Source organism: Saccopteryx bilineata, chromosome 5, assembly GCF_036850765.1.
Source record: "Saccopteryx bilineata isolate mSacBil1 chromosome 5, mSacBil1_pri_phased_curated, whole genome shotgun sequence".
Classification (NCBI taxonomy): Eukaryota; Metazoa; Chordata; class Mammalia; order Chiroptera; family Emballonuridae; genus Saccopteryx; species Saccopteryx bilineata.
In genome coordinates this window covers 25,220,696-25,230,939 of record NC_089494.1, presented here as the reverse complement: position 1 = coordinate 25,230,939, position 10,244 = coordinate 25,220,696, and the positions used below count along the sequence as shown (strand labels likewise).

Sequence of the window (10,244 nt, the reverse complement as noted above, 5' to 3'; positions counted from 1 at the left end):
TTTATCCCACTGGACTGTCCTCAACACTAGAACATAAACCTCATCTTGTTGGTCGCCCTCTGAAGACCAGTGCCTGGAGCAGGCAGTCAGTGTATAATTCTCATAGGAATAAACTCAGAGAAATGGAACTCTCTTTAATCTAGGCGATTTACCTATCCATTTTCAACATTATTTTTGTAATGCTGATTCTTAATTAGAGAGATGTGCCAGGTTAAGCTTGCTTCAGTATTAGGGGAAAGTCTTGGGTAACTTTCAGAAGTCACTCCTAAGTCAGTCATCTTCAGGAGTCTCCAGAAACTGATCTTAGTTAAAGAATTCAGAATCTAGAGCTATACAAATCACTGAGCTGGGAGCCTTTGCCAGTACTTTACTTCCTAATGTATAATGAGGCCCCATGAAAGCAGCCCTGTCGTGGGCTCAGCTTCTCCGTCCTCCTTGGTGAGTGCTCCTCCTGCGCGCCTAAAGCACGATGCACGTCTGGAGGGTGGCGGGGCCGCCGTTAATCCTGGAAGGTAGTTATCCTCTTTGCTTTTGACATTTTATTGCCCTTTAACTCATTTGTGAAAGATAGCAAAGCAGAATCAGGCTAGGGAATAAAAGCCCTTTTCATTAAAATGGTCAATCTGTGTAGGATCTCTTTGTTCTCCCCGGTAGAAGGTCTTTGATTAGTACATGAGAGGAGAATTTATGAAGAAAGACAGAGAATTTTACATCAACAGATCAAGTATCAGAGCAAAAATACACAGGTTTCATTCAGGAAGATAAGGTTAGAAAAAGAGACAGAGCCCTGCTGGGGGAGATGATGTTGCACATTATTCCAAGTGATTCAGCTCTGGCCCCTGAATAACATCCCTTCTCTCTACTTCAAAGTCTTGAAATTAACTGGAGCATCATCCTTAAAAAGTAGCTTAGCATTTCACTCTTTCACAAGTGTGTTTCTTGTGGGTTTTACCCTGAACACTAGTGACTTGTCAGAATATTCCTTTCAGTCGTTGGCAGTACTCTACTTGGTAAGTGCTCTTGGAAGGCAATTACATTTTCTCTATCATTCCATTTTACATGATACTTTTGCTACTCTGTTGTATTGGAACTCTGAACAGCTACCTAAAAATCCCATCCCCAAGCCTGGCTCTTGTACTATCATCACTGGCCTGGAGAGAGGGCATAATTATTCTTTTCCTCTCCAACCCCAGGGTGGGGCAGACCCTATTCTTTATTCCCTGTACAGACTTGGCACATAACACAACCTATTCAGTTCAAGAACTCATGCCAGGAAGTAAAACGAGAATAACTTACAAAGCTCTATTAGATTTAGCTACTCCTGGAGGCTACAGACTTAAGGCCAAGGGAACACAGGTCAGATGCCTCTCTGCTTCGTTCCTGTTTGCCACTCTATGCCAAAGCGCAATTCTCTGTCTTTTAACGGACTGTCTCCATGCATGTTCATCCAAAGTCTGGAAAAGCTCTCAAAAAAGCAAAAAAAAAAAAAAAAAAAAAAAAAAAAAGCCCTTCTCACAACCTATGGTTTACATTCACAACTCTATTTCCTATACCAGAATTTGCCATATCTTAAGATAATATACAGTGTAATTAAAAACTCTCCTTAAGAAGAATTCCTCTGAAAGGCATCGTGGGGTCCAAATGTTCTGCCCCAAGCGGGACAACTGAAATAGTCCATCAGTACCAGTATGTATTGAGATATCTAGTCTTAGATAAGAACTGAATATTTACAGATCCTGGCATTCCAGAATGATCCCTTTAGTTAGTCTCATCTCCGATGTGAGGTGGTCATTCTGTGCCTCTATGTCCTTTCTTTGGTTTTCAAAATCTCAGTTATAGATTTTCTGTGAGCAACTATTTGAACAGAGACATGCGCATATACATGCACGCATGTGCAGACGTTTATCTTCAGAATAAACAGACTATCTAGGCACCGAATATTCCAAATTTTTAAACAGCCAGGAACACTTTTACCAAAGAAGCAGAATTGCATTTACAAGTCCAAACTGCTAAAAAATGCACATAATTTACATTGCATTCTCAGCCTAAATATTGCCATTCACAGTTAGGTAAATATTGTCTTCACACATTTCTCCAGGGTAATAATTGTGGGACTTGTTTTACATTTATGAAACTAAAGAGCTCCCTTAAATGGATTTTTTTAGACAAAAAACAACATCACCTTCTCAAAAAATATTAAGGTTTTTATAGCATATACATTATAATTTATTACATATTCATATTTTTTCCAAAATTAATGTTATATTCTATATTGAGTTTTATATAATGAATTTTTCACTTAACTTTTATGTGTATTTTTGAGTCATTAGCTATTTTTTCAGGTTCTTTATTTTCAAAAATCTCATTTTAGTGGCTGCATCCATAATGTGGATGTACAATGATTTATTTTACCAAATTTATTTTGTTTAGCAGAAATCTATTTTGTTTCACTTTTTTCTACAATAAACAATGATGGAATGGTTATCAAATACATTTGTTTGCTTCATTGATTATTTTCTTAAGATATATGCTTATGAGTGATATCATTGTGTCATAGGTTCTTCTAGTTGAACCTCAAGAAAATGGGTTCCTATTCCCCTGACCCTGCTACATAATATTATTTTTAGTGTTATTTTTCCTGCAAAACTGATGACCTTAATAATTTACAATCATTGTTAGTAAGCAGTGTGTGTCAAGGTTACTGTGTTTTGCCCATTGTTGCACTAAGGACAATTTCATAATATCATAAGTTATCTTTACAAAGCAGTTCTTTCCTTTAACAAGTGGTATTTACTAACAACATTAAATGATTCATATACATTTATTCAATGTGATCACAATGACAATTCTCATTTTCAGGCATAAGGAAAAGTGGGTCTAAACATCAAACTTTAAAAGGGTAACTACCATGTAACTGTCAGCAGTGACTAAATACAGGTCTCAGGAAATATGAGCAGATTCTGCTAGAGGTCTGTGCCCACTGCTTATGGATAGATTGAGAGGACAAAGCCCCAAGAACCATCTTCTTTTGACTCTGACAGAGTATTAGCATCAGGTAAACTGCAGTCTGTGCTCTGTGAGAAGAGACCCCAGCCCCGCTGTGCTGGCAGCCCTAGCACATTTCCTATGCAATGTCATTCCACGCTGATTATGGTGTTTTGATTACTCACATCTGGGACTCGGATTTGATTAGGCTCACTGAGTTTTGCTCTTTTTCCTCTTTTTAGCCATTCTCTTTCCTCAATTTTCTGTCTTTGTTGTCATTAAATTTTATTTTTGTCTGTACTCAAATTGACGGCTTCTCTAAAGTTGCATTAAAATTTTGATTTCTTTGAGTTCTTTTTCCAAGATTCTGCTATCTTTGCCCTCTAAAATGTTTGAACCTTTGATCGAGTAAATAAAAACTCAGGCATATAAAGCTATCGTCACTCAATGTTACCAGTCAGCTTATTGTTTGTAAGTCAACAAGTATGATTTTCATTTCATCTTTGAATGCTTACTTTTTTATTAGACTAGCTAGAGGATAAAAGGATAACTGTTTAGACTTTTGGAAAATAAACTTTTGTGTGTTCTCTCTCTGTGTCTCTGTCAGTCTCTCTAACTATATTTTATATGTATATGATATATACACATATATAAGTAAATATCTTAGTGGTAAACACTAAATATACATGAGTTTTTTCTGGATTCTAATATTAAAATATGAAGTAGTATAAATTTTTACTTAGCTTGGATATGTAAATTAAAGGCCCTTAAACTGCCTTATGTCTGAAATGGTTAAGTGAAAGTTTTTATAGGTTATAAAACTTTATGTAAGTCAGTAGTATCTTCATTTTACATATCTAAGCACTAACAATCTAGGTCAGATTTCATAGTAAATTAACAAATTTTCTGTGTTTGCCTTCGGCTACATGATTATATATACACAATTTAAAATATCACCTGCTTACACCAGGTGCGCTCTGGGCCTCCTAAGGCCATGGCCTTTCTCACTATAGATTCCTGATGGAGGCTAACAGTGAAGAATTCTTACCATTAGGCTAAACTAAGGGACTACAGTTTAGGTTAAATTTGGGGTCCAAGGCCCTGGCCGGTTGGCTCAGCGGTAGAGCGTCGGCCTGGCGTGTGGGGGACCTGGGTTCGATTCCCGGCCAGGGCACATAGGAGAAGCGCCCATTTGTTTCTGCACCCCCCCCCCCCCTCCTTCCTCTCTGTCTCTCTCTTCCCCTCCCGCAGCCGAGGCTCCATTGGAACAAAGATGGCCTGGGTGCTGGGAATGGCTCCTTGGCCTCTGCCCCAGGCTCTAGAGTGGCTCTGGTCGTGGCAGAGCGATGCCCCGGAGGGGCAGAGCATCGCCCCCCTGGTGGGCAGAGCGTCCGCCCTTGGTGGGCGTGCCGGGTGGATCCCGGTCGGGCGCATGCGGGAGTCTGTCTGACTGTCTCTCCCCATTTCCAGCTTCAGAAAAATAAAATACAAAAAAATAAAAAAATAAAAAATAAATAAATTTGGGGTCCAAGAGGGCACTGTTTTCTTGTATAAAAACTGACAATGCAGTTTTTTCCACCCAACGTACATATGATACATTTTCATAGTGTCAGACACACATAGGTTTTGCTGTTATGTTAGTCCTTAATAGCTGCAGTTTTAGAGAGTTCTAGTGTATTTGTGAACTACCACTTAAACACATTTGATAGATAGCCTTTTAGGGATGGTTTTGAATTTGAGAAGTAAGAACTTAGTGCCAGCAACTAGTCCAACTGTCTTCATTCAACAATTCATCCAATAATTATTTCTTAACCCTTTGAGGAGTGAGTTTTTTGTTAACCCTGTGAGTGAAGACATACATGAAAATGTTCGTGCTAGTCAAAGGGTTAAGCATCTACTACTTTCCAGTCATTATTTAAGTTTTTGGAACACATCAGTAAATAAAACAAACAAAAATTCTTGTGCTTATGAAACTATAATATTAAAAAACCAATGTTACTAAGCGTTACCTAATTAAAGGTATAGTTTATCTGTGACTCCCATTTGATCCCATGATGCTGGGCCCTATAATAAAGATTATAAAGTTAATGAGTTACAGGGAAAACTATTTTGAAATAAAAAATGACAACATATCACATGATATAACATATTACACATATGCAATGAAAAATAAAAATTGCAAAAATAGCAAAAACATTATTATGGTTTTATGCAGTATTAAAAAATTAATATTTTGTGAATACAGAAGGTCATGTGACTTGCCCAAGGACAGGCAAAATGCCAGCCTTTTTAGTCAGAAATATTTTATTCTAGGTTTTCAGAGTTAACACTATTCTTTTTGCTACAAAGGAGTTGTCAGGAAATTTTCATATCATACTATTTATTCTGCTACTAAGCTGAAGACCATTACTGTTACTGAGGTAGGTGCTAGTCAAATTTATTTAGATTGTGCAATGTGATCTTCCCAGGCAATGGGAATAGTCAAAATATTCAAACACACACACACACACACACACACACACACACACACACACACACAAGATGTGGTTAATTAAAATGTAAGATGATGAAATCTATGAACTAGAATGCTATTGTATTTTTTTATTTTGAAGAATTCTTTTTCAGTGTAGAAAAGGAGTCATGCTATGAGAACTTATGCTATTATAGACAACAATAACAGAAACAGGAACAACTATTCACTGGTGGTGTTGCTCTGTGCCTGACCTTCTGCAGATCTCCTAAATGTCCTCCTGCTTGGCCCCCAGATCCCAGTGGACCTCAACCAGTAGTCCGGGCCCTTGAGCCTTCAGGAAGTAGACAGATAGCTGCAGCCCCTTCTGAAGGTCAAATAGACCAGGGCAGTGGTCCAAAAACTGGGCACAGATTAAGAACTTGTCTACCAGTATTGCAGGGGATGACCTTGAGCCAAGTGAAAGCTACCCCTTGATCTTGCCAGACCAGATGCTCCAAGTAGAAAGGTCTCCAAATGTAGGATATGACACCATTTCCTGGTGGTCAACATGAAGGGCAACATCATTTGCAGTGGCACAGCCCTCTCCGATTTCGTGGGCTCTGGACCTCCTAAGGGCATGGCCTGTATCACTATACCATTATGTCTGGCTGGTTTATGAGCAGGATAGAATGCTGAAGTGTGACGAGCCCATTCTCAGCTACTGACCTGGAGGCCACTGTGGCAAATTCAAGGTGGCACCTGTCCACAAAAAGTATGAACTCAGATCCCCAGCGGCTGGCACATGTTGCCAGGCCGAATGGGACAACTATGTGCCCAAGCTATATGAGTAGCTGTCTGGGAAGTAAGGGAAACTCAGGAGACAGACCTCACCTAGGGCCCCAACTTCAGTGATACATGTAGATTTCACCTAGTTCTTGTTCCTGTTCTCACTACAGAAGCTGAGAAGGTAGGGGGTTGGGTGGCTTTTTCTTCTGCCCATTCCTTATAATTGTACAAGGTCACACACCCTGGTTTATGTTTTGATCAAATTTAAACTCCATTTTAGGGGTTATTTTGGTACTATGATGAGGTCATCAGATTGTTACTACAAGAATAATAATGCAGAATTATTTTATTATTATTATTATTATTATTATTATTATATTTTATTCAGTGAGAGGAGGGGAGGCAGAAAGACAAACTCTCACACTCACACCCCGACCAGGATCCACCAGGCAAGTCCACTAGGGGGTGATGCTCTGCCCATCTGGGACATTGCTCCATTGCTCAGCAACCAAGCTCTTCTTAATGCCTGAGGCAGAGGCCATAGAGCCATCCCCAGTGCCCAGGCCAACTTGCTCCCATTGGCCATGGCTGCAGGAGAAGGAAGAGAGAGATAGAGAAGTGAGAGGGCAGGGAGAGGAAAGCAGATGGGCATTTCTCCTGTGTGCCCTGACTGGGAATTGAACCCAAGATATCAACATGCCAGGCAGATGTTCTACCGCTGAGCCAACCAGCCAGGACCAGCAACTCCGAATTTAAAGGAGATAAAAAACTTAAGTTAAAATAATAGATCCGTAGTAATAGTGCAGAGCATCAAAAAAATTTTAAGGAAGGTTAAAAAAAGAAAAGATTCATTGCCTCTGCCTTTGTGAGCCTGAATCCAGAACTCTGCAGGGAAGTATATTCTAAGATGTATTTTCACAGTGCTGTCAGCGGACACCCAGCTGGCATGTCCACTACCTCCAATATTATAGATCTTGAATTGGTTACTAGGTGTCAGTATTCTGCTCTAGCTCCTTTAAAGAGAAGTACTGGAAAAAGTAATAGGGAGAGTCACTTTTCCGTCAAGGCACAACCTTCTGAATGAGCGAGAGGGCTCATGAGCGCAGGGCTGAGCGAGAGGTTATCAGATTCCGAGTCTGTCCTGTTAAATTGATAGCTCTTCACTGGTGTAACAGAAACCAGTCTAAGTTGCTGAATGTTGTATTAATTTTGCTGTTTGCTTATGCTTGAATAAAAATAAAAACATTGTATGGACAAAAGAACAACAAACAAAAAACAAGCAACAATTATTGACTGAATTCAAGCCTATCAGAGGAATAGTTGATATGTCAAATTAAAAAAAGTAGAATACCATTAAGCAATACATTGCATTTGTTTATGAAAACTTAGGATTTAAGTGAGAACTGAAAGTTTTAATTGGAGTAATTGATTAGTTTAAAATGGCATATACAAGATTCTAATTTAGAAATTTACTGTTTTTTTCTTTGTTACCACTATTCTTTGATAAGCTGACTTTAGCAGCATGAAACATTTAATTAGATTGCACTGTGGTATGCTCTGAGGTGTAATTATTTGGTTTATTAACATTTCTTTCAAAAAGAACACAAATCTTTCCTTCAAAAAATTTGAATAGGTAGCCTTGGCCAGGTAGCTCAGGTGGTTAAAGTGTCTTTTCAATATGCAAGGTTATGGATTTGATACCAGTCAAGGCACAAACAAGAATCAATTAATGAATGCATAAATAAGTGGGGCAAGAAATCAATGTTTCTCTCTTTCTTCCTCTCTCTTCTTTCCCCTTTCTCTAAAATCAATCAATCAATAAAAATTTAAAAATTAAGTATACTAACACACACACAAACACTTTTATATTTCCCAATTCTTTACAAACTCATTTCTGTCAAATGAATTAAGACTATAATTACTTTAATTAAGTACAAGCATAATATTAGCCTTAAACTTCCTTCAACTACTTCAAAATCTTGTGGAAGTGATTTGGGTTTAAAAAGTAAGCAAAACATTTTGTTGTTTTTTTCAGTTATCACAAAACTCAAAACTCTAGCAGATATCCCAATAGATACTTTGCATTTGCATCAAACTTTTAGTTTAAAGAGTTAAATAATATTGACTGTTAGTCTTTTGACATATAATGTCCAGTACTGCATTTCATATTACATAACTTTCCTCTCAGTCTCTGCAGCAAGATTCCTTCTTTTTGGTTTTAAAGATATTTTTTAAACTTCTCCATGTTACACCTCTGGTTCTTTTCTGCTTTCCCATCTTTAGTGGATCCTTCCATCATGGGTGGATTTTCTTTGTTATTCTTGCTCACCTCCCAGTCTTTTCAAAGAGTCTATTAGATTCCAGTTTTACATCTCTCTAAAACATCTGTCATCAATTTTCTTAATCCAAACATAACTATTATTTCAATTATTTTAATGCCAGTGGTATCTATTCTTATGTCTGTTTGTCCACATTTTTGATGAATCATATCTGTTTCTAAGCTCACTCACTCAACTACCTCATGACATGGCAGCTGGGTACCCCAAAATGAGGGTTCCAAAAATGAATGAGAGAGCACTTCCAAGACGGAAGCCACAATCTTTTTTTTTCTTTCTTTCCAAGTGAGAGGAGGAGAGATAGTGAGACAGACTCTTACATGCGCCCTGACCCCAGTCTGGAGCAAATGCTCAGAAAAACCGAGCTATCCTCCACACTCAGGGCCAACAATCAAGCCACTGGCTGCAGGAAGGGAAGAGGGAGAGGGGGGAGAGCAGGAGGAAAGAAGCAGATGGTGGCTTCTCTTGTGTGCCCTGACCAGGAATCAGACCCAGGACGTCCATACACTGGCCCAATGCTCTGCTACACCAATCAACCAGGGCACCACAGTCTTTTTATATAACCTATTCTTGAGAGTGACACACATGACTTCTGTTGTGTTCCATTCCTTAGGAAAGAATCAAAAGGGAGTACTTGGTTTCTCTGCCTGGCTTACTTTACTTAGATAATACTCTCCAGGTCCATCATGCTGTCACAATAAGTAAGATTTCTCCTTTTTTATGTCTGAGTAGTATTCTATGGTGGAAATATATGACCACTCATATACTGATGGGCACATGGGCTGCTTCCAAATCTTGTCTATTATAAATAACACAGTAATGAATATAGGGTACATGTATTTTTTTTTGAATTAGTATTTCCAGATTCATTGAATAAATTTCCAAAAGTAGAATTGTTGGGTCATAAGGTGGTTCCATTTTTAACTTATTTTTTTTTAATAATTTTATTTTTTTAATGGGGTGACATCAATAAATCAGGATACATATATTCAAAGATAACAAGTCCAGAGTATCTTGTCGTTCAATCATGTTGCATACCCATCACCCAAAGTCAGATTGTCCTCCGTCACCCTCTATCTTGTTCTCTCTGTGCCCCTCCCCCTCCCCCTTTCCCTCTCCCATTCCCCCCTCCCCCCCGTAACCACCACACCCTTATCAATGTCTCTCAGTTTCACTTTTATGTCCCACCTACATATGGAATAATGCAGTTCCTGTTTTTTTCTGATTTACTTATTTCGCTTCGTATCATGTTATCAAGATCCCACCATTTTGCTGTAAATGTTCCGATGTCATCATTTCTTATGGCTGAGTAGTATTCCATACTCCATACCATATCATTTCACTTATATGTGTAATCTGATACATAAAATAAACTAACAAAATAGAAATAGACTCACAGAAACAGAGAACAGGATAACAGCTGTCAGAGGAGATGGGTGTTGGAGGGGCTGATTGAATAAGGTGAAGAGATTAAACAAAGAAAAGAAAACTTATAGACATAAACAACAGTGTGGGGATTGCAGGAGTGAAAGGGGGTGGAGGATGGTGGAGGAGGGTAGAGGGGGATAGATGATGGAGGGAGACCTGACTTCGGGTGTGGAACACACAATCCCATATACACAATGCAAGATGCTGTATTGTAGAATTGTGCACCTGAGAGCTGTGTAATTTTATAAATCAATATC

At 38.6% G+C, this 10,244-nt stretch overlaps 1 pseudogene; it reads left to right on the top strand.

Moving 5' to 3' along the window:
* Window positions 1–384: 384 nt before the first annotated feature.
* Window positions 385–6,303, top strand: LOC136306436 (phosphatidylethanolamine-binding protein 1 pseudogene; annotated as a pseudogene).
* Window positions 6,304–10,244: the final 3,941 nt, after the last annotated feature.